The 26,743-nt window shown below is 38.3% G+C and overlaps 1 protein-coding gene across 1 annotated transcript in view; it reads right to left on the reverse strand.

The window, feature by feature from the left end:
- becn1 (beclin 1, autophagy related) overlaps positions 1–26,743 on the reverse strand; it is a 158,647-nt gene that overhangs the window by 33,288 nt on the left and 98,616 nt on the right. The gene's annotated exons all lie outside the window — the stretch shown is intronic.

Raw genomic sequence — 26,743 nt, forward strand, 5'->3', positions numbered from 1 at the left:
AAACACTGTAGTTAAAATATTTAATATTCACAGATAAAAAATTTAGTAGTTATGAAGTTATGTGCATTTCTTAGAATGAATTCAAGCAGGATAAATGTCAAGCGCCTGTGCTTATATTTTCTCTAATGCTGGGTACACACCAAAAGATAATTGGGCTGATTTTGGGCCGATTTCCCCCCTTCCGACAATCCAAGCTATGTCCCGATTATCTTGATGGTTCTACAGATTATCTTATCAGATTTTCCCTTGGTGTGGAGTGTGTTAAGAACCTGATCGGAAGAACGACGGAGCCACCCCGATCGCGAATCGTAAATATTCAACATGTTTAATATTTACGATCAGAAATCCTGATGTGTGGGGGGACAAACGCGCGCACGCTCTGGAGATTATGATGTGAAACGAAACAATATACAATCAGAAAGCAAGATGATGGAAGACGGAAGCAGTCATGGCGCAGCACAAAGTGAAATTGATGTGGACAGCAGAGATGGAGGATCAGCTTTTTCTGAAGTCTCGCAAGATTTTGCGAGATTTCCTGTGTTTACAGTCGAAACTCTGGTTGAAAATCTGTTCGTGTGTGGTGTGCTGTCTTTGTCACATCATGGCACACCACAGAAGCAAAACGGTTAAATCTAGGATTTTTTATCCTCATGTTTGTGGTCTATCACATTTTGAAAATCTTATAAGATGTAAAAAATCTTTTGGTGTGTACCCAGCATAAGCTACACAGTATTACACCATATTTTAGATTTGAAACATTTAACAGGTGTGCAGTATTATTTATATAATATGAATTTTGTGTTATATTATCCTAAAGAAATGGTGTTTTACTTTTCATCGGAGCATTAAAAGTGGTAGGCTATTTTAGTGAGCTAGGCTACATATATAGTGCTCCTGTAGCTCAAGTGGTAGAGCATTGCGTTACCAAGCGCAAGGTTGGGGGTTCGATTCCCCGGGAACACATGATAGGTAAAAATTGATAGCCTGAATGCACTGTAAGTCGCTTTGGATAAAAACGTCTGCTAAATGCATAAAAAATATATGGATTTACATGCAAAATGTCAGCATTCTCACATATCAGGCCTATATTTGTCACAAGTACATTTTTAATTTATATTTTAAAATTCCTTTAATAAAACAGCATGCATTTTTGTCACACACATACTTTCTAACTACATGTCAACTAACTAACTACGTTATTTGTTACCTGTCCTTTATTTTGACAGATAACTACTTTATAAAAATAATATGTCTATACGCTGATTAAGAAATTGTTGCGTGTTTTATTAATTATTTCCTTTATTTTAGTAAAATGTGAGGCACTGTATAATTTTGCTCCCATTATTTAGGCCTAACTAAAACAAGAAACAAATAAATTAAACCTGCCCACGATTTAGCTAAATCATTGAAACTGAAAAGAATGGACAGATTAATAAAAAGCCCTCACATTTAAACTCAGGTTCTCTCATAATCAACAAAGAGCACACAATGTAAAAAGAGCTTCATTAATTGACAACTGCAATGATTTAAAAGGGAGCCTTCTTTACTTGCTTTCATAAAATTTAAGTAAAACTCCAAAAAAAAAAAAAAAAAAAAAAACATTTCCAGCTGCATTTAAATGCAGGAGTGTATCCTATTCCTATTCCTTAAAATATCAGAGTGCAAGATTTACGTGGCATGTATGATGCTGAGTGCGACGTGCAACATTTATTCTTATTTGTCTACATATTTTATCTTCATTACAAACTTGTTTGTTTTTATTTTGTATAATTGCATGTAAAAAATAATTAACTTTGTAATGTATATGCAAAACATGAAACTTCAATTTTTTTGCAGTCTATACCATTTTTTTATTATGTGTACAATAATATTTAACTTAACCTGCTTTGTATCTTTATTATTTAATGCAAAATAGATTTATTGAAACAAGTTTATGAAAGTCATGCATCTGTTGAATCTTGATCAAGAACAACTAATGATCAACGAATTCTAGCAGCATCGGCCGTTAGATCATTTTAAATCGTCAAATAGCCTTCAATTTACAGGTTATAACTGCATCTGTCTCAGTTGTAGACTTGTGAAGATTTATCTTTAATGTGGATACCATACTGTAACCTAAAAGAAATGTGCTCTATTACCATTCATATTCAAGTGTTTGTGCGGAAAATTATTAATGCGTATGCATGACAGGGAGGCGCCCTCGCGATCACTTGAATTTTTTCCTGATAATGAAATTACTTAAAATTGGGGTGCCTCACATACATGAGAAATATATCTACAGAAAGCTTGAAATGTCTACTTTTAAATGAACCAATTCAAAACGAAAGCAAATACTCCCTAATTATGTAATCTGTGAAGGTTGCATTTCTCTCTAAAGGCACGTCCAGTACTGTGGAGATGAGAGTCAGCACCATAAATTGTATCTTGCAGCCGACAAGAAAACATTAGTTTATTAATAAATAATTAAAATGTTTCCTTTTAATGTGTGTGCTTGAGTGCAGAATATATTAAGGCTCATTATGGATCATTATGGATTAGACTGTGTTAATAACTTACTGAAATCCAATTTAAACTTCTTCTTCTTCTTCTTCTAAGACCAAATTTTAAAATGTATCCCCTCCTAGACTTTTAAAGCTACAACCACCAAACTCGGGTCAGACCTTCAGACCGGTCTGACTCGAGTTGCTGTATTTTTTCTAACTGATCCGGCTTACGGTTTTCATAAACCAGCCTATCAAAACCACTTAAAATCCCTTAGACTTTTATTGAGGGGGTGAAAACTTTTATACAATAAGACTTATGGTGTATTAAAGCTGACTACTGCTATAGCAAAGCTTAACAACTCCCTACTGAAAAAACAGCTAAGACCAGCCTAAGCTGATGGACTGCTTTGGCTGGTCTCCCAAGCTGGTTTTGGCAACTTTATTTAGCAGGCCAGGCTGGTCTTAGCTGGGTTTTGGCCGTGTTTTTTTTTTTTTTTTTTTTTTTTTTACTAAATCAACTGGTTTTAGCTGGATTAGCATAGAAACTTGCTAACAACAAGCTAGTAACTTACTAATCATGTTAACAACATGCTAGTAACAATCATGCTAGAAATGTGCAAGTAACTTTCTAATAATGATAAAAAGGCTAACACCATGATAGTAATGTGCTAATCATGCTAGAAACATGCTATTACAACATGATAGTAACTTGCTAATCATGCTAGAAACATGCTAACAAAATGCTAGTAACTTGTTAATCATGCTAGAAACATGTTAACATCATGCTAGTAACATGCTAATCAAGTTAGAAACATGCTAACAACATTCTAGTGAATTGCTAATCATGCTAGAAACATGCTAACAACTTGCTAAACATGCTAGAAACATACTAGCATCATGCTAATCATGCTAGAAACATGTTAACAACTTGTTAAACATGCTAGAAACATGCTAACACCATGTTATTGTAGCATTTGAATGCAACTGAGAAGAGCCAGAGCCCAGGCCCCCATCATGTGCACCTTCTACAGAGGCACCATAGAAAGCATCCTGACTAGCTGCATCACTGTGTGGTATGGCGCCTGCAACGTGTCCAGGACCAGCAGACTGAAGGACAGCTTCATTCATCAGACTGTCAGGAAGCTGAACTCCCTCCCGACCTTGCTCCCACTCACCTCTTTTTTCCCCATGCACCACTGAACTCTGAACCCCAGTCCCCTCCCCCAGCGCCCCCAGCTCCTCCAGCTCCCACTACACACTGGGACCTGCACCAGACACTTTGTGCAGCATTGGTTTGCTCACTACCTCATTCAGCATTTAACGGACCTCATTCAACTACCTCTTCTGTCAGTTTAAATAAAGAACCGCTCTCTGAGATTTTTGACACTTTAATCAGACTGAATAAGCTCTTTTGCACTACAATCATTATATCTGCACATTTATTTACTTCACTGGTTTGCAGTCTGCCATGTGCCTTGTGCTTTACTTTTCTTTCATTTTACATGACCTATTTGTATATTTGTAAAGTTTTACTTTATATTTTATCTGTATTTAAAGTTCTACTGTTAGTGCTTTCTGTATGCACCAAGGGTCTGAGAGTAACGCAATTTAAATTTTCTGTATGTATGTATTGTACATGTGGAAGAATTGACAATAAAGCAGACTTGACTTGACTTGACAATCAAGATGTGTGATCAGGTTTTAGGCATTTTAAACTTTCTCTCCTTCCTTGTTATAAATAAATTACAGATGCAGTTACAGATGCATGTCTAACGGTCACCACTGGTTCAAAGGGCATTATCACCTCTACTATCAGGGACAGTTGTCAACTTTCTCTTTGAGCTTCAAAGAGATTCCAGGGGGGAACGAATGTTTTTACAATACTTTGACTTAATATTGGACAAATCCTCCAGACCACCATAAACCATGCAAATAAGGTGTTGCGTGAAACAAAGGAACCTCTCCCGCTCAAAATTCACACATCTACATTGGTCAATCTGCCAATGATGGTTTTGACTGGTAGAACCATTAAAAATCCCTAACCCAAACCAATCTTGGCTCATTCCCTTTAGGCCGGGACACACCAAGCCGACTTCAAAAGAACTAGCGGCGACGAAAGCCGACTGTGTTGTTGCCTTGGTCGGCAGCATCGGACCAAAATGCTGCACTCGAACACACCGCACAGCATACAGCAGACGGCAAACTAACAAGTGCATTCTGCGCATGCGTGAGAGGAATGAACTGTCTATATCAGCAGCTATTAGTAGAATATATTCGTCATTCAAAAGGAAAAACCGAAACAAAGATATGTGAGATAAACGCAGATATACGAAACGTAAACAAAGCAGCGCTTGCTTGCCATTTTGAATATCAGTAATGTTGATAACTTTAATCATTTTAAGCGGCTCATGTTGTTATGAAAACATTTGCATATTAGAATGTTTGGGAAAGATCATGTAACATTTAAACAGCCTTTTGTCTGTACCGCCTTCATTTACGAGCTTGTTTTCATCACTTTCGCTTGAATTCTCAGGCACTGACTCGTTCGCTGAACTGAACATCCAATCAGAGCTCTCACTCTCGCCGATGGCCCCAACGCCGATTCAACATGTTGAATTGGGTAAACTACTGCCGAAGTGAACCTGACGAGAGCTGACGAGTGGAACACACCAAACAAACTAGCCCGACTGACGCTCGTCGTCGGCCCGACGTTGGCCAACAGCCGACCGTCAGCTTGGTGTGTCCCGGTCTTTTGAGACACACTCTCCAAGACTCACTCCTGAGTCTGACCTTCTGGCTGTTTTTAACTTCAAGTAACTTCAAGTAACTTTGTTGATTCGGACTGCTGAAAGAATTATTGGTGCTCCCCTGCCCACCCTTCAAGAACTGTATACATCCAGAGTGAGGAAAAGGGCTCAGAAAATCACTCTGGATCCATCTCATCGAAGTTACCCCCTTTTTGAACTTTTGCCATCTGGCCGGCGCTTCAGAGCCGCAAATAACAGGACAGTCAGGCACAAGAACAGTTTCTTCCGCCTGGCAATCTACCTCATGAACAGTTAAATGTTCACCACGTATGCAAAAAATGTGCAATATTCTTATATTTATTTGTTACCCCTCCATCCAAGTACATCTCTGCATCTTACTCTGTTCTAATCCATTGTCATCTATAGCACAACTGTTCATACAATTTATTTATTTGCAATTAGTTTTTTGTTTTTTTGTTTTTTGTTGTTGTTGTCTCTGTGTGCTGGAAGCTTATGTCACTAAAACAAATTCCTTGTATGCGTAAGCATACTTGGCAATAAAGCGCTTTCTGATTCTGATTCGATTCGCTGCGTACTCTCTGATCTTCAGAAGACCCAGATGAAAGCCTCCAGCTCAATGTCACTGAATGTTGATCTTGCTACATGTTAAGTTAATGCTAGTACTGTATGAAGTAGGAAAGTTATTCTTTCTTGGCCAGGAAAATAATCTTTCCAAGAATTGATAAATGATTATACTATCGGTGGATGAGCAGATTAAATCACTGTAATATTGATTCTGCTACAGTTAATTCTAAGATATGTTCTAAATATTCATAATTAATTATAACCAGTTATAATTACTTATAAATATAATTCCCTTTTGAGCATATTTGCTACAAACTTCCTAATCATGCTAACAACATGCTAGTAACTTACTAATTATGCTAGAAACATGCTAACAACTTGTTAACTTGTTATTCTAGTAACTTGATAAACATATTATAAAGATGTTATCATCATGCTAGTAACATACTAATCATGCTAGCAATATGCTATTTACTTGCTACTCTTGTTGACAACATGCTAGTAACTTGCTAATCATGCTAACAACATGCTAGTAACAACATAATCATGCTAGAAATGTGCAAGTAACTGGCTAATCATGCCAAAAAGGCTTACACCATGCTTGTAACAAGCTAATCATGCTAGAAACATGCTAGCAACTTGTTTAACAAGCTAGAAAAATGCTAGCATTATGCTAGTAACATGCTAATCATGCTAGAACAATGCTAGTAACATGTTAATCATGTTAGAATCATGTTAACAATATGCTAGCAACATGGTAATCATGCTAGAATCATGCTATTAACTTGTTAATCATGTTAATAACATGCTGGTAACTTGCTAACCATGTTAACAACATGCTAGTAACTTGTTATTCATGCTAGAATCATGCTAATACATGCAGTCAGCGGGTGTTGCAGTTGAACAGTCCACAAGTCATCAAATAAAGCATGCACATTCATAATACACGTGCCTCACACCACTCCAAGGGCGTGGATAAAGGCCTTCTGTAGTAAATGCATGATTTTTGTAAGAAAAATATCCATATTTCAAATGTAATAAACACTTTTCATACGCGGAAGCCGTTCCGGGGGATGATGCAGCACGTATGTGCAGCGCGCATGACTCTGAGATATATAACGCCTGTTTCACACAGATTATTCACTCTGGGAGCGTTTGTACAGCGTCACAGCAGCAGCTCCAAAACTACATATTTCTTTACCTAGGTTGGTCAGTTATAAGCTTGAATGTTTTGAAGTCTTGAAAGTTTGTTAACACTGGGAAAATGGTAAACAACAAAACCTGCTCCTATCATGTTGTTTCAGTCACACTCATATATATATATATATATAAGACATACTTTTACCCATAGGCGCTTACCCAGATATGTGCAATTAACCAAGTTTTAGATCAGTGTGTGTCCATAATCTCCATGTCCATTTCTTATAGAAGCTGTCAATATTCTTTATATAAACTACTTGTGATTAAGCTCAGTTTTTGTAACTAATTGGGAGAAATGTGAATTATTCGTTAGATTTAATAGTTTGGGTAAGTAATTATAATAATTAATAATAATTCCTTACATTTATATAGCGCTTTTCTGGGCACTCAAAGCGCTTTACATAGAAGGGGGTATTTCCTCAACCACCACCAGTGTGCAGCATCCACCTGGATGATGCGACGGCAGCCATATTGCGCCAGAACGCCCACCGCACACCATCTTATTGGTGGAGAGAAGACAGAGTGATGAAGCCAATCAGTAGATATGGGGATGGTTAGGAGGCCATGGTGGTCAGAGACCAATGAGCGAATTTGGCCAGGATGCCGGGGTTTCACCCCTACTCTTTTTCGAAGGACATCCTGGGATTTTTAATGACCACAGAGAGTCAGGACCTCGGTTTAACGTCTCATCCGAAAGTCAGTGCTTTTTGTCAGTATAGTGTCCCCAATACTACACTGGGGCGTTAGGACCAACACAGACCACAGGGTGAGCACCCCCTGCTGGCCTCACTAACACCTCTTCCAGCAGCAACCTAGTTTTCTCAGGAGGTCTCCCATCCATGTACTGACCAGGCTCAGCCCTGCTTAGCTTCAGTGGGCAACCAGTCTTGGGCTGCAGGGTGATATGGCTGCCGACGTAAGAATGTGAAGTAAGAATGTCAACATGTATTTATGTAGAGCTGAATAAAAAAGTAGGCTATGCGTTTCTAGCCAATCTTAACTTAAATCTTAATATTTTTCATAGACGCTGTTAATACGATTTATACAATTGTTTTGTGTCTGTGTTCGTCTTGTGTCCTTTGTTTGTAATTTGTGCCTTGTCCGTTTTTGTAACTGAAGACCTGGAGCAATATAATTATTCATTCTATTTTAGCTCATTGTTAAATGAGAATATTATGTTTAAGTCATTATTTGTTCATAGAAATTCATTTAAAAAAATGAAAAGATGTGTTTCTAACCGAGGTGATCACGCTGAGTGTTTATAATATTTTTTATAACGCCGAATGTTGAAGATGTCAGTATGTTTCATGTGCATTTATTGTCTATAGCTCTGTTTCTGTAACTGAAGAACTTAAAATACAATACAAAAGAATACAATATTTACAGAAGCTGTCAATAATGAATGAATAATGCATTTCTTATGTATATACTCCATTGTAAATTAAGATCCTGAGCAAGATGAATTGTTCGTTGTGAGTTTGAGAAAATGTTTTAAGTTATAATTTGCTTATGGGAATTAAAAATTAAAAACAAGTTAAAATGGGTAGCCTAAATCTAAATTGAAATAAAATTGATAATTTATGTTTTGAGAATGGTCAACCCTTCTCCATTCTGCAGATATTGTTGCTTCTGGTTTGTGCATTGTAAATCCCAGAAAGTCTACAAAATATGTTGTTTCTCCCAAAAACTCAGGTCTTTTTTGTTACATTCGTAACGTATGTGTATTTCACAAATCTAAAATAGCCTATAAAACACGTTCATAGATGGATACTTTTCTGATGTCTGGATTTAGAAAATCATAAAGAGATGATTCAGTATATTGGTAATGAATACATTCTGTGAGAATTTATATTTCAGGTTTTAACTGTGAATGTCATGACAGTAATGCTGGAATTATCCAATAATGGAACTAAAAATGATTAGGCCTACATGATGTATAAGGACAGTTTCTTATTACTGCAATTTATTTTTACATTTGTATTGCCAAAATGAGTGCAGCGTTGCTGTGTTCAATTAAAACTGAAAATAGTACAAAGCAACATATACATGAAGAACAAAAGTTTTTGTCTCTTTGGCAGATGCGCGTCTCTTTCGGCCAGTTTCTTTGTCTCTCTCTCTCTCTCTCTCTCTCAGAGGCGCCTCATGTCTCTTGAGAAAAAAAAACAAAACCATATTATATTGTATGTAATATTCTGTACGCCGTTGCAAAAATTGCAAAAGCCAAAACAAACGAGGCATTTGTCCTAAAACAGACACTTAACCCTCTGAGGTCTAAGGGTATTTTTGGGGCCTGGAGAAGTTTTGTCATGCCCTGACATTTGTGCTTTTTTCAGTTTCTTATAAACATCTAATGTCTAAAGTCTAATCTCACTGTAATCAGCACAAACTGGGCTATAATAATATGTAAGCAGCATGTATGTACATGATTGTGTTTTTGAGAAAAAAAAATGTTATGCATGGTAAGTGAAAAACAAAAAATGTTAAATCACTTGAATAAGGCAATAAAACACATACAGAACATTGGTTCCCGGGACTTTTGAGAACTGGAGCTTGTACCCTAGAATTTTTTTTTCTAAATTATGTGAAAATCATTGTTTACTCACTTACAGAAAACAATATATTGATTTAAATTTTCTAAGACACTTTTTGTTGGTAAAAGTCATATGCGAGTAGGCGTCTACTATCATGAATATTTGTGTGATTCACACCTGAGAAGATAAAGACCCAGATAATGAGCTGCATAATGAGCCATTCAGTCAGCTGTGTGACTGAGAGGGAAGAGTTACAAGAAAGAATGTAAGGACAAAATAAATGTATATAATTTTATGTTTGTAGTTTATTTAGAATATATTTAATTATCCCAGAACATAATTTAATATTCACTTGCGAGTGCAGATAAACAGTTTATTAGGAACAATCAAATCTGATTTTCAAAGCAGAATTTTTAGCATCATTACTCCAGTCACACAATCCTTCAGAAATCATTTTAACAATCTGATTTTCTACCAAAAAAAATAATAATCTTGTTATCATTATTATTAATATTATTAATGTTGAAAAGAGCTGAGAATATTTTTTCAGTTTTTTTTGGGGGGGATAAATTGAAAGAACAGCATCGTTTGTTACATCTGTTACATTTACATTTATTATGTTACATTTATATTATTTACATCAAGCTTTTGAATGGTATAGTAGTGTATATTGTTACTGAAACTTCATAATGTTTTACTTTAAAGCACTTCATTCTTTTTTTTCTGAGGAAATCCAAATCTCAAATCCTGAGGTAATCCACATCACATCTTTTTGGGGTGAATTATGTCTTATTCCTCTCATCGCGAAGCAAACAGTAAAATAAAAAAACTTGAACAGTCTCATTGCGTTGTCTTCTGTTGTGTGGGCGTATTCAAGCCGCGGGCTTCAGTGAAACATTATCATCTCAAAAGCGTGTTCAGTGCGTGGGCGTGGTCACATTAGAAGATAATGAAGGGAGACATGAAAGACGGACATCAAGTTGTTTTCATATTGATTACTTTATCACAGAATATTTGTTTTCGGCAGCACTTGTTTAGTTGTAAGTAGACATGTCAAGCTTTCTATAGATATCTCTCTCGTGTCTCTTTGTTGAGTATTCACTGAGTTACAGTTAATTTTAATGACGTGTTTGTAAATGAAGATCACCGCAGACAAAGGCTGCAGACAGCACTCCTTTGTTATCTTTATTTTATAAATGCACAAAGTTTTGTTGTTATTATGTCTATATACAAAAAAAGTAGACCCTTTACAGATTCAATTGATGTATTGCTCTTATCTGTACGATCAAAACTAAAAGTGTAATTTAAGTTCTTTTCGGGGTTATCAGGACAAAATGCCTCATAACGTGTATACGCGTTAATCGACTCCAGAGGGTTAAACCTGCTCTGCAAGTTTGAAACGCTCATCAGACACTCTCCACTCTCCAAAGAGCAAGCGATCCACACCTGTATTTCAACACCCACAAGCTATACAGAACTACCCCCAAACCTGAACCCCCCTCCAGCTGGACTGAATTCAGTCACACTACTGGTTGCTTAGTGTAAAATGGACATGCTCTATCTAAAAAAATAAAATAAAATAATAATCAGGAATCTGGTCATAAATATCTTGCACCGCAGGCTGTGCCTTCCAGGTTTGCATGGAACAGTTGGGGAGACGTTAAATCATGCCACACTAAGGCATCAAAACGTGATGTTTGTGGTGCAGAGTAAGCAGTAGATGTCGAGATAAAGAGTGCTGATGCGGCACTGCTGGTGCAGGAGCACGATTACAACAGCCGTCCTGTCCCAGGTGAGTGTAACGTGTTAACTAAAACAATAACTTATATTAAAAGCTTATCGGCAACTATAGACATTAATAAAATATAGTATGTTTTTTTTTTTATTGTTAGATGTAACGTTATACATTTAATGTAGCACATGGTAGCAGTTATGCTAACAGTCGAGCAGGTTAGTGAGGTATTTTTTTATTTTTTTTTTACTTTTGCCATCACCCTTTTATACTGCTCTCTTTCTGGCTTAAGTCACACAAAATTAAAGATAATTAAAGTTATCAAAAAATACACAACAATGTAGGCAATACGAGCAGTTGACCAAACACCTGTTGTACAAGCAGAATTCAAACTATTTAATAATGGTTTGTATGGTTATTTAACGTGTAAATTTATTTAACTTCAGTTGGATTGAATAAAGAATTTGAATTGATGTTCTAAGTAACTGGTATATTATTGCATACATCTGTGATAGTAACTTTCCAAATTAATGAGTTGTTTTATTAAAGTGTTATGTTTAACACAAAATAATAATTTATTATTGTTTGCTTTACTTTAATTAGGTGCTCTTGCTGAGGCATTGGAAACATTGGTGTCAAGCCTTACCATATTTCAGGCTTTACTGGATAGATGGTGTGTGTCTGATGAAGACTTCAGGTACTTACCAAGGTTCTCGTCAAAAAACTTATTTTTTGTTTTCTGGTGATCTATTGAGCCTTTCGCATCTAAAATTGTCAACCGGTTGAAAGCCAAGAGGATTGGAATTTCCACTTTAGAGAAAGATGTCATTAAGCCAAGCCCCCAGCGTAAGATCCAGCTCATTGAGTTTTTCATCTTCTCACCTGCTAGTGACATCAGCATCATCTACACACCTGCTAGTGACATCAACATTATCTTCACACCTGCTAGTGACATCAGCATCATCTACACACCTGCTATTGACATCAGCATCATCTACACACCTGCTAGTCACATCAGCCTTGTGTCATCACCTGCTAATAACATCATGCTCCTCCTCACCTGCTAGTAACTTGCCTGCTTTGTGATAAGTGAAAATAAGTGAAAAGTGAAAAATCAAAAATACCTCTAGTAATATGATTAAATGGTTTATCACTTTTGTTGAACAGGTGGCGCGGTAATCAAATAATTTTAGTGTGTTCTGTGTGAGGTGACAATGGCACACACAAAGTTTGTTGTCATTATGTCAATGCTTTGCAGAGATACAGCCTCAGAGTCATTTTGGTATCATGCCTCAAATTTGTAGTGGTGCTGTATGAAAATGGTTTTGTCTATCGACACGAAATCCATAACTTTTTGTCAGCATGGTCTGAAGATGATATGATTCAAATTTTTTGTTGAAAATTGGACCAACGGACTAGGAGGAGTTTGAAAAAGTGGGTTTTTAAAGAAAATCAAAATGGTGGACAGTAATATGATGTTCTAGTAATATGATTAAATGGTTTATCACTCAAAAGGTAGGTTTTTAAAGAAAATCTAAATGGTGGACAGTAATATGATGTTCTAGTAATATGATTAAATGGTTTATCACAGTTTTGGCTGACTATGGCAAAATTGGTATAACTGTTCTAAGCATGACCCAATGGGTCTATTAATACCAGTCTCATTACAATAGGCAAAATTTACAGAAAGCTATTAGCATTTATTTGAAATTTAATTATAACTTTTAACCACAAGTTGGCACTGTCTCAAAACTTTTTGAGTACTTTCAGGTCATGGTCTCGATGTTACATACAAAGTTTGTAATGGTACACCAATGCATTCGTAAAATATAGCATTTTATATCATAATACTCTATTGTAGTCAATGGCAACTTCATGTTTTGTTCAATTATAGCACCACCAAGAAGCACAATCCAACCAAATTGTTTATGTGTCCTTAAACTGTGCCCATACATATGTGTCAAATTTGGTGAAAATATCTAATTTTGTTTTGGAGTTATAGACATTTTAATATATAAGAAGAGAAAAAAAAATGACTGATGTCTGACATTGTTTGCATTTTTTTGCCACTTACTGTCAAAATTTTGGCAACTGGGCATTGCCGTATAGCCGGCACACTATGTTTTTGAATTTCCTACAGTGGTTTCGAGTCGATAGGAGTAATGGTTTCTAAGATATTGGCAAATGTTTTTTAAGCGCTAAAATGCAACATTGCACAAACCATAAGGCAAAACCTGGCATGTTTGGTATCTCTGGACTCGGCAAGGATTCAGGAGTCTAAAAAGGTGACCACACACAAAGTTATAAGCATGTGAATTTTATATTTTAGCACTAGGTGGCGCTGGCTCAAATCTTCTCAGGCTCCTTCAGGGCATCGTGCTGATGACCCATACCAAGTTTCGTAACGATATGTCAATGCGTTTGTAAAATACAGCATTTTACTACAAAATTCAAAATGTCGATGCCCAAAATGGCTGACATGGGAAAATTGGGTACCATTCGGCTCGGCATGATGCACCTAATCTAAAGAGACCAGTTTTGTGATTTTTGGCCAAACCATTCAGAAGTTATAAGCAAAAATATGCATATTTCATATCGCCTGACCATTAGGTTTTAAAAGTAGGTTTTACAAACAAATAAAAATAACAAAAAAACTAAACCATACCTTAAACTTAACCTTTTTTTTGAAATTTTTTTTGGCATGGGCCAAGGAATCAGAGGAGAAAAGAGTTTTCCTTCTGTGCCTAATGGTTCAAAAGTTATTAGCATGAGTGAAATTTTGGACAAGTGGTGGCGCTACAGAGTTTGAGTTAGAGGCTCCAAACTTCCTATGGTTAATGTTGGGACTGTCCTCTATTAGTGTGTCAAATTTCACAACTTTCCCGCAAGTGGTTCTATTGGCTGCCATAGACTCAAGAGCGGCAGAAGAAGAAGAAAAAGAACACCAATGGATACAACAGGTGCCATCGCACCTTCAGTGCTTGGCCCCTAATAATAGGAATTCTAACTAAAACAATAGATGACTACGCACCTTCTGTGCTTGTCCTCTAATAATCCTGAGAAAAACAATAGGGCCCTTTACCCCTTTGGGCTTGGGCCCTAGATAATAAAAAAACAGAGCAATTCCAATAAGGTCTAATGATGTCTATTCTAACTGTGCTTATTATGTCATTGGTATAAGTAGCAGTGGGTGGTAATAGACAAGAAATGTAGTTTTATACCATTGTGCTGATACGGTTTTTTTTTTTTTTTTTTTTTTTTTTTTTTCAGTCATTTCCGCAATCCTACAGCCTGAAACACTGTGTGCAAACAACACTTACAGCTTGGTACTGAAACCCGGGATCCCTTGCAGTGAGTTTTCAGAAATTTACTTTGATTAGTCATCAGAATGAGGATTTTTTTTTTTTTTTTTTTTTTTTTGTCAGTTGATCTTGTGAATGGGTAAAGGCTGGCCTTCTGAGTCTGTTTTCATTCCCCATTTGCATGATACAGAAATTAGAAGGTTATAAGTAGCTTCAATAATCCCATTACTGTACAGCAATCTGACAACATTTAGATGATCTCTTCGGGGATGGAAGGGAAAGTCTCTAACGAAAGTGACATATTGTTTGCTTTATGTAACAAAAAAAAGTTGAGACTACCTTCTGCAAATTCAAGAAAAAGGGCAAGAATTCAAGATCTTCAGTCGCAGCACAATGATTAATAGCTGAACAGTTAGCCCTGACTGAAAATCACAAGGGCACCATTGCAGATCTCAAGGGCAAGCTAAGAGTCCATGTTTCCCAAAATGCTTAACAGTGATGACGCTAATTTTCGGAGATTTTAACATTCACATTGATAATACAAATGATGCATTAGGACTTGTGTTAACTGACTAATTAAACTGTTTTAGAGTAAAGAAAAATGTCACCAGGCCCACTCATCGTTTTAATCATATGCTAGATTTAATTATATCGCATGGAATCGATCTTACTGATATAGGTATCGTACCTCAAAGTGATGATGTTACTGACCATTTCCTTGTATCGTGCATTCTGTGTATTGATGATAATAACTATATGGCTTCGCGTTATCGTCCGGGCAGAACTATTGTTCCAGTCACCAAAGACAGATTCACAAATAACCTGCCTGATTTATCTCAACTGCTCTGTGTACCCATAAATACACATGAACTAGACGAAATGACTGGCAACATGGGCACCATCTTCTCTAATACATTAGAAGCTGTTGCCCCCATCAAATTGAAAAAGGTTAGAGAAAAACGTACTGTGCCATGGTACAAGAGTAATACCCACTCTCTAAAGAAAGAAACTCATAGTCTTGAGCGCAAATGGAGAAAAACTTGGAAATTTTTAGAATTGCGTGGAAAAACAGTGTGTCTAGCTATAGACAGGCTCTAAAAACTGCCAGGGCCGAGCATATCCACAAACTCATAGAAAATAACCAAAACAATCCAAGGTTTTTATTTAGCACAGTGGCTAGATTAACAAATAACCAGATGCCACCCGATCTAAATATTCCCTCACAGTTAAATAGTAATGACTTTATGATTTTCTTTACTGATAAAGTAGATAACATCAGAAATACAATAACAAATGTAGATTCTACAGCGTCTAATACTTTAGTTTTATCCATCGCACCCAAAGATAAACTACAGTGCTTTACAAATATAGGATAGGATGAGCTAAATAAACTTATCACTGCATCTAAACCAACAACATGCCTATTAGATCTTGTACCCATTAAATTATTGCAAGAGTTGTTACCTGTAGCAGAAGAACCACTTCTCAATATTATTAACTCATTGTCATCTTTAGGTCACGTCCCAAAACCATTCAAGCTGGCGGTTATTAAGCCTCTTATTAAGAAACCACAACAAGATCCTAATGAACTGGCAAATTACAGACCCATTTCAAATCTTCTGTTTATGTCTAAAATTTTAGAAAAGGTTGTGTCTGCTCAATTGTGCTCCTTCTTGCAAAAAAATTATCTCTATGAAGAATTTCAGGTTTCAGGCCTCACCATAGCACAGAAACTGCACTTGTTAAAATTACAAACGACTTGCTTCTTGCGTCAGACCAAGGCTGCATCTCATTGCTAGTTTTACTTGATCTTAGTGCTGCATTCGACACTATAGATCATGACATACTCATAGATTGATTACAAAACTATACAGGTATTTAAGGGCAGGCTTTAAGATGGTTTAGATCCTACCTGTTCGATCACTACCACTTTGTTTACTTAAACAGGGTTGCAGGGTTACTTAAATGCTTGCAGTGTGAAAGCGGCATTACTTCCTTTAGTCAAAAATCTGGGTGTTATATTAGACAGCAACTTGTCTTTTGAAAATCATATTTCCCATGTTACAAAAACTGCATTCTTCCATCTTAGAAACATTGCCAAGCTACGAGACATGTTACCTGTTTCTGATGCAGAAAACCTAGTTCATGCCTTCATGACCTCTAGACTGGACTATTATAATGCACTGCTAGGTGGTTGTCCTGCATCTTCAATAAACAAGCTACAGGTAGTCCAAAATGCAGTGGCTAGAGTTCTTACCAGGCCAAGAAAATATGATCATATTACCACAATTTTACAGTCTCTACACTGGTATGACTGCTATACACTGACACTTCCGTATCAGTTACAAAATATTATTTTTACCTACAAGGCCCTTAATGGTTCAGCTCCTGCATACCTAACTAATCTTCTACCATGCTATAATCCATCACGCTCCCTAAGGTCGCAAAACTCTGGACTTTTGGTAGTACCTAGGATAGCAAAGTCCACTAATGGAGGTAGAGCTTTTTCACATTTGGCTCCCAAACTCTGTAATAGCCTTCCTGATAACGTTTGGGGTTCAGACACACTCTCTCTGTTTAAATTTAGATTAAAGACACTTCTCTTTGGCCAAGCATTCAAATAATGCATCTTATAATCTTATACTGCAGTTATATCTGATCAAATGCACATTATCATTCCTTAGCTTGGGATGAACAAATCTATTTGTTTCTCTGTTTCTGCAACAGGATTGACATCCTGTTGTAACTAGGAATTACACAAGCTTCAGTCTGGATCCAGCCCTTACAAAGACCTGAGATGACCGAATGCAAACCACTCAAAGGACCTCAGATAATGCAAATCCTGAAACAACATAAATTTTGCTACACGTCTGATTGCAACATATAATCATTGCTATGTTCATCGTCTATTTGATTACGTCATTAACTTTTAAATTTTACCATACATTTCTGCCATATGTACATCAATTTGACATAGTCACCACTGACAAGCTACTACTAAATATATTGTAGAAACATAATTTTCTGTAAAGCTGCTTTGCAACGATTTGTATCATGAAAAGCACTATACAAATAAACTTAAACTGAATTGAAAGATTCTGTATTCTTCATTTTACATTAATTTTGTTTGTTTAATTTAATTTAAGTTTGTTTTAGTATTCTTCTTAAAATGTGTTTGTTTTTATATATAGAAAAACTACTAAAAATACTAATTAGTTATTACTTATTTTTATTTTAGTTTAAGCCATTATAGTTTTAATTTTAATAACTAATCTGTAATAGCCTACTTCATCTACTTATTCACTGAAATATATAGATTTAACTGATGTATTATTTATTATATGCATAAGCAATGCGACATGCTTACAACAATATAGAGATAAATGTATTTCTAATCACAATAGGAACAAAAATGTTTAGAGGCTTTTTACACTATACTAAACATATGTTCAACCAGCACTGATTTGTTTAATGCACATGTTGAAATTTTATGTTTTTCATCCATTATTATGATTATCCCTGTCAATCCTCTCAAATTTTGTGACTGATAATTTAGCAAAGTCATTAATGTATGGAAGTAAAATAATGCCATATGAAACAAAAAAGCATGTTGAATAGCACTAACTGAAAAAAATAATGCACTGCATGAACAGTGCATGTATTTTAATGCCTTTTCAGGGCTTGCATTTTTAGGTCCTGAAATCTAACATAGTTTTTTATTTCAATTCAAAATATTTCACACACATTTTCATAATTAAGAATTCAGTCATTTATATTCACCTTCCAGAAATCACTTCCAAAATATTCATTCTGTTTAAAAATTCAATGTATAATATTCGATAGGCAAATTTTGGTCCATTTTATTTCACTTTCCAAATTTGCTTCCACAAATTCAGTGGTTAAAATTTGGCAGAAAATTCACCATTGCACATCTGGGATCTACAGGAATAGCAGTAGAGCACCAATGCACGACCTCCAGCTGCTGTCAGTCATTTACAAAAACTGATCTGCAGAAATGGAGCAAGGGCTAAATAGTTTTGATTATCGAGGCCAGTACAATCATGGAAAAGCTTATTGTGTGTGTGTTTAATTCAACATCTTTGCGGTTTCCTGTAGCCTGTAAGCAGCTTTCTCTATCACAAGTGAAGATTATAATGCTGTTTTACCCAACACTTTAAGTACAGAACTAATATTACATCTGAGGAAGACATAAATTGCTTTCGGTTTCTTAGTTTCCGTAACTTTGTATCGTGGCTTATGTGACGCTGTGCTATAATACTGGGGATCCCCTCACATCACACTCCAGGATTCCCCAATGACGCGTAAAGCGCCGCAGTGAACTAATAAAGTGAAATAAGACCTCAGATCTCAGAATACACTTTATTGGTGATTATGTGAACTATATCGACAGTTAAGCAGATGTACAATATGAATGTACACTCAATGTTCCATGCCGTTTCCCTCAGAAATATGAAAAGAAAACACATTACTGCTCTGTTACACATAATGCAATGACAGCTATTAAAAGACCAAATTCAGATCTTACTGATGATGCAAACTATATACAGGCAGATGAGGATATGAACGCAAGTTACGGAACGCGCAAAACTGCAAGTTAAACATTTCCCATAAAGAAAACACTTAACGTTTATTGCCTCGACACAGTGATAATAAATTATTAAATTTGGCATCTAATTAATAAAATATATATTATGTACATTAAGCAGATGAGCCCAAAATATGAGCCCACAAAGTTTCACCAAACCATTTTTCTCCCACAGAAAACCATACGCAGTAGTTTTATGTTTGATATTTGCTGCCTAAGCTGCTTTAGAGACTGTCAGCAAATTTACCTCAAAACGAAACGAAGTACAATAATTTATTCAAATTAATGTTTACAGTAAATGAATAATTTACTCAAACTGACTAAATATACTGCAATAACTCGCCTTCTGTAACATTACACAAATATTTTTTTAAGAAAAAAAATTACAGTAATTCACCAAAATGGGGTCTTTTGTGCTCCAAATGTTGTATGTTACTAGTATGTTACTAATGACCAGACTGACTTGCTACAGTTTAAAGTTTGCCAATATCTTCCTCACTGTATATACAGTATATAATTATTCTTAAGAAATTACTGTAATTCACATTTTTTTTTTATGTTCTAAAGGTTGTAATACATTCCTAGTGACTAGACTGACTTACTATTGGTAAGATTTTGCTAATAGCTCTCTTGCTGTACATAAAGCATATCAATATCTTATAATACAACATTTGGAAAATGAAAATCCCTTTTGGGGTCTTACAGCTTTTTTGTTTTTGTTTTAAATAATTGTGAATGGTACATACAGTAAGGTAGATATTGGCAAAATTTCACATGAAGTCAGTCTTGTAACTAGCAATGTACTACAACCTGTGCAACATTAAATTAAAAAATTAAAAAAAAAAAAATCTTTTGGTAAATAGTTTTTTTTAAAAGATATTTGTGTACTGTACTTACTGTAAGGGAGATATTGGCAAAATTTAACCTGTAGTAAGTCAGTCTTGTATCTAGCAACATACTACAACCGTTGAAAAAAAAGAAAGAAAAAAAAAACATTTCCAGGGATCTTTTATATGTAAATAATTGTGTACTGTACATATATGAAGGGAGGTATTGGCAAATTCTCACCTGTAGAAAATCACTATGAGCAATACAAGCTTTAGAATTTGACAGTGTGTTATTTAAAATTTTAATTAAAATATGTTGGACGTTTTAACCCAGTCGGTGGAATTGTCAGACGGTCCCTTGGGTCCGATAACTCGTCAATACTTTCTTCAGTTTAAATTTACAGCAATAATACATCTAGGCAGTTTTGAACTCCTTTTTTATGTTGATATAAAGTGGTTGCATATTGTTAAAACTAACCGTGGTATTGCAGGGCTTCAGACTGTGCCCGTTTTTCTTCCTGTGCAACTAAATTTTGTGTGCGGTCACACTGCCACCGCGTTGTTTAACTCATAAGCACTGCCATTTCAGTTGCATATGAGAAACATCAAACGAAACATAACGAAACCGCGCTACGTGTTTGAACTGTGCAGCGCGTGTAGAGTGTATAGAGCCTGGTTTATACTTGCCGCGTCAGCATGAACGCGAAGGTGCACGCAGCAAATATTGAGGAAAACGATAGATGGTTTTCAAGCTTAAATAAAGTAAAAGACCTCTTCTTAAACCAGAGAGGGTGAACATGTTGATATTCATGTGGGGAAAAAACACGCAAGCACCATCACCGACAGCAAGTTTAGGTTTACTTTTCTTTTTGTTTTCGATTTAAAAAGCTTGTTATCTTTGCTGTTTACCTCACATTATGCTATGGAGGCTCTCTTTTGTTGTTGTTTTTGATTCCTCATTGTCTGCTAAACATTTTGTAATTTATTAGTCGGTATTTCACGAGTTCACATTTACTTATAATTAAATAAAGGTTATGCGTATTTGGCGTGCTGTCCGGGGAGAGAGCTCCGAGCCCGGCAAGACTCCCAAACCCAGGGAGAGGGGTGTGGGGTACGTGTCTGGCCAAGCATAAAGTGCTCCCCCGAGTGCTTCTACCTGAGCTGGGGTAGAAACTTGGCTGAAGGTGCGAGATTGGGGTGGCGGAGGGATTCTGAAAGTCGAGAGATAATGAAGGTAGGACGTACTTGATTATTTATAGGTGTTTCCTCTTGAGCTGATTGGTAAACGGTGTAATCACTAATGATGAACTGGCCATGTTAATTATCCGTGCATGCTCCTCCCGAAATTTTTTTATGAAACATCACTTCACAAGTTCACATTTACTTATAATTAAATAAAGGTAATGCGTATTTGCCGTGCTGTCCAGGGAGAGAGCTCCGAGCCCAGCAAGACTCCCGAGCCTGGGGCACGACTCTGAGCTCGGAGTCCGGCCCAGCCCAAAGTGCTCCCCAAAAAGCAATTAGAACAGGACAGCAGCCAGATACGCACTTTTACGACTCCCCAAAAAGCTGGGCTTAATGTTAGATGGGTGCTGGGCATCCTTTGGTATATAATTATTGTGGCAGTGTCTAGGAGGAGAATTTGACTTCCATGGAAGCGTCCACTTGAAAGAGAGAGATGACAACTCCTGCTGGCGATGCGATTATTGCGGCAGTAGGGAAGATAGAAAAGGCTCCTGCGGGAGCTGACACTGTTGCGCCAGTGGGGATATATGGAAGAGCTCCTGCGGGAGCAGGCACTGCTGCGGCAGTGGGGATAAATGGATAGAGGCTCCTGCGGGAGCGGCTACTGCTGTGGCAGTAGGGAAACACGGAAAAGGCTCCTGCGGAAGTGGGAACTGCTACAGCATCTGAAAAGAGAAAATAGCTTCTCCAGAAGTGAGCACTGCTGCAGCAGATTAAAATACAGACAAAGGCTCCTACTGGAGTGGGAACTGCTGCGGCAGTGGGAAAATAATGGAATAGCTCCTGCGGGAGCGGGGACTGCTGCGGCAGTGTGAAAATATAGAAGAGCTCCTGCGGGAGCAGATACTGCTGCAGCATACGAAAAGAAAACTCATGTGGGAACTGCTACAGCATCTGAAAAGACAAATTGGCTTCTGCGGAAGCAAGCACTGCTTCAGATTCAAAGAAAGATGAAGGCTCCTGCCGGAGCAGGAACTGCTGCGGCAGTGAGGGAATTTAGGCAAGGCTCCTGCGGGAGCGGGAACTGCTGTGGCAGTGGGGAAATATGGAAGAGCTCCTGCGGGAGCGGGCACTGCGGCAGCAGTAGGGAGAGACAGGAAAGGCTCCTGTGGGAGTGGATACTGCTGCGGCAGTGAGGAAATACAGAAAAAAGGCTCCTGCAGAAGCTGATACTGCTACGGCAGTGGGGAAATACGAAAAGGCTCCTGCGGGAGCATACACTGCTGCGGCAGTGGGTAAATATGGAAAGGCTCCTGCGGGAGCGGGCACTGCTGCGGCAGTGGGGAAATTTTGAAGAGCTCCTGTGGTAGCGGGCACTGCTGCGGCAGTAGGGAAAGACAGGAAAGGCTCCTGCGGGAGCGGATACTGCTGCGGCAATGAGGAAATACGGAAAAAAGGCTCCTGTGGGAGCAGACACTGCTGCGGCAGTGAGGAAATACAGAAAGGCTCCTGCGGGAGTTGACACTGCTGCGGCAGTGGGGAAATACGAAAAGGATCCTGCGGGAGCATACACTGCTGCGGCAGTGGGGAAATATGGAAGAGCTCCTACGGGAGCGGGCACTGCTGCGGCAATGGGGAAATATGGAAGAGCTCCTGCGGGAGGTGGGTTGAGGGAGAGGGGGTTTGGCGGGCGTCGGGGCCTGCGCCATTAACGGAGGCATGCTCATGCTTGGGACAGCTCCGGGGGCGGGGGGGTAGGGGGAGGGGAATGGCGGGTTTTCAGGGCCTGCGCCAGGAGAGTTCAGAGGGATGGTTGAGGTGTGGGAGCAGAGAGGGAGGGGGGAGCATGAGAGAAGGAGGAAAGATAACTGCTGGAGCCGCCTGCGGAGATGTGCTCACACTTGCGGAGGCATGCTCATGCTATGGATGGCTCCGGGAGTGGAAGAAAGAGGGGAAAAGAAAGGGGAATGGCAGGCATCGGGGGCCTGCGCCATTAACGGAGGCATGCTCACACTTGGGACAGCTCTGGGAGTGGAATGAGAGAGGGAAAAAGAGAGGGGAATGGCAGGCATCGGGGCCTAAGCCAAGGGTGTTCGGAGGGATGGGTAGGGCAGAACAGAGAAGGAAGGGGAGCATGAGAGTAGGAGGAAAGATAGCTGCTGGAGCTGCCTGCGGAGACATGCTCACGCTTGCGGAGGCGTGCTCACGCTTGGGACAGCTCCGAAAGTGGAAGAAGAGAGGGAGAAAGAGAGGGTGAATGGCAGGCATCGGGGCCTGCGCCATTAATGGAGGCAGCCTCACACTGGGGTTAGACTGTGGGGCTGCAGGCCATGAGTAGGGGAGGGGGTTGTAGGAAAAGGGGTGTGGATGGGTCTGCACCGCTATCGGAGGCATGCTCATGCTAGTGTCTGCTACGGGAGCTGGAGGCCACTTGAAAGGAAAAAGGGGTAAGTAGCAGCAGGAGGAAGGTCTGAAATGTGAGGGTCTGTATTGCAAGCAGAAGCAGCTTCGCACTTGCTTCACGTGCTGTAGGACACAGGAAGGGAATCCTGAAGACCCTGTGTGCAGCCTGCACTGCTAGCAGAGGCAGCCTCACGCTAGCATTTACTACGAAAAATGGTTATTAGTAGCATCAGGGAGTGGAAGAGTTGTGGGCATGTTTACAAATGGAGGCAGCCTCACATTTGCTTCAGCTGCTGTAGCTGTAGGCCGTGGGAAGGGGTTGGGGTGTATGATGTCTTGAAGAACCTGTGTAGCCTGCACTGCTAGCAAAGGCAACCTTATGCTAATGTCTGCTACGTGAACAGGAGGACAGTGAAAAGAAAAAAAGGGGGTTAGAAGTAACAGGATGGAAATACTGGGATGTGCGGGCCGGTGTTGCAAGTAGAAGCAGCTTTATGCTTGCTTCGGCTGCTGTAGTTGTTGGCTGTGGGAAAGTAGAAGGGTTAGTAACATTTGACGGGGCAAGCTAAAAATGCCTGGGTAGCCTACTATGTTGCTGGTTTAGCAATTGGTTGCCTGATTTGACAATTCCTCAAGCCTTGTCCACGTTAATACATTCCTGTTGAAAAGGGGGAGGGGGACCACAATATTGTGGCGGGCCGCCACAATATCAAAACTGACCGCCAAAAAATAGATTTTCCAAAAGGTATTGACTTCATTGAATAAACATGAGCACTGCATATTTCAAAATCAAAACCGATGCGGGTGTTTTTATATCTCTGTATTTCAGAAGTAAACTGACTGTATTTAGAAAATTTTTGATTTCATTTTCATTTCATTTTGCATGTAATGCTTGATAAGGCAGCGTTTGTGAGCTCAGCGCTGTTTTGCAGCTGTTACTGTAGAATCCTGTATCTCTCCCGCTCTTAAATCGCCTCCTGCTGGCAGAAAATGAATTTGCATATCTATGTATATATGGGGGTGGGGGAGTGCTGCCACAAATAGAGTGTAAGGCTTTGGGAAACACTGCACATTGTGCCAACAGACATGTTTATAGAAGTAACGTTAATTTGCAGTTATGTGTTATTCACTTTCACGCTGTTTCGAAAGATATTTACTTTGTACTCTTTTCATATTGCAGTCCAAAAAAGACAACAGAAAATTTATTCACAATTGCTGTCCTGTGGAAAACACGAGGGCAGTTGCATTTTAGATCAATTCTGAGTGAGCGCGCCAGTAACTGGTGAAATATTCCATAAATAAATTGATCCTGCCAGAAGAATTGCATGAAACATATGTCTGTATCATCTCGGTGAGGTTTATACATGCACAGTAAGGCAAATGTAATGCCTTCAGACATTTCAGTGTGGATGAAAACTCAAAAATGTATTAAATTGCAACACACGGTCTGCGGCACTAGTGGAGGCAGCCTCAAACTGCGCTGCAGCCGGAAAAGCCACGGTGAACACGAGTGGAAGCGAGTGAGGCATTGCTGCAGTGAGATCTGGGGTGCGGCCCAGGCTCCTTGAATGCCTACTGCTGCCGCGATCCAGCGCTCGAGGAGAGCCGGGTCTTTGAGCGGGACAATGGTAGTGTCGAGCGAGGCGAGCTCGGGGCTTTGCATGGTCTACTGGCCACAGCATGTGGCTGGTCGAGAAGAGCAGCTGTCGCGATAACGCCTGGTGCTCGGCGGCCGTGTTTGGCGGGGTAGGAGTTATCATGGGGCCGGCAAATGCGGCAGATCTGAAAAAAAAATCCCCTGATTGGTAAACGGTGTAATCACTAATGATGAACTGGCCGTGTTTATTATCCGTGCATGCTCCTCCCGAAATTTATGAAACATCACATAATACAGCATGTGGTGTATGCCATGCCTCATCTTATTCGTTTTTAATAAACATTTTTTAAGATAATTAGTCATTGTCATCTTACTGTTTTATTGTTGATGTGCTTTTTAATTAAGAATAACAATGAATCCATTTCTTTGTTTTAGTTTTAAAAAGTGAAAGGTGTATGTAAGCCAAATAGACAATTATCTTTTCTTGTAAAAAGTGACAAGATTGCAAAAGAGGAACTCCCTTTCACAAAGTTCAAATCACAAATAATAGGCTACTGATGAAAAAAAAACAAAAAAAAACGGGTTGAATGTTAACCACTGTCGTTTCCATATAGCTAACTATAAACTGCGACCAAAACATGTGCTTGTGCGACCAACTGAGAAAGTTAGTCGCAAAAGAGCGACCAGTGGGAAGAATGAGTCTGGAGCCCTGTATTGATATCTTTGTAGGTCTATAGATCAGTGCTACGGAAAGCAATATTAAAAAAAATAATAATAATAAAAAATGTTCACATATTCATCAATAAAGTGTATTCTGAGATCTGAGGTCATGCATCGGTGCTCTACTGCTATTCCTGCAGCTCCTGGATGTGCAATGGCGAATTTTCTGCAGAATTTTAACCACTGAATTTGTGGAAGAGAATTTGGAAAGTGAAATAAAATGGACCGAATTTTGCCTATCGAATATTATACGCCGTATTTTTAAACAGACTGAATATTTTGGGAGTGAATTCTGGAAGGTGAATATGAATTATTGAATTTTTTACATAAATTGTGAATGGACTGTATGGAGAAAGCAAGTAAAGAGTGCTGCTTTTAAAATCACTTAAGTTGTCAGTCATTTAACTATAACTCAATGAAGTTGACTACACTGCACAATGAATGTCATTCACATCCTGTGTGCACTTTGTTGATTATAATGAGAGAACATGAGTTTAAACATTAGGAAATTTTATTAATCTGTCCATTCTTTTTAAGTCCCATTGTCTTATCTAAATAGCGGCCACATTTTGTGTCATATTTTAGTGAAATTATGGGAATGAAATAATGCAAAATGCACTTTGATATGTTCGCCTGATAACTTGTGGAAGTCTGGTTAAAACGCCACTTAGCAGTCAAAACGCAAATTAATTTTGCAGATTAGGTGGCAGTGCCCACAGTGGTAAAATAAAACTCATTCTGGTTGTGTATGCAATCAGATCAAGATAACTGGTATGTTTAGTAGCATCTTCAAGTGGTCCAATTTGGTATCACACCTTGACTTTT

Source organism: Cyprinus carpio, unplaced genomic scaffold (assembly GCF_018340385.1).
Source record: "Cyprinus carpio isolate SPL01 unplaced genomic scaffold, ASM1834038v1 S000000030, whole genome shotgun sequence".
NCBI classification, from domain to species: domain Eukaryota; kingdom Metazoa; phylum Chordata; class Actinopteri; order Cypriniformes; family Cyprinidae; genus Cyprinus; species Cyprinus carpio.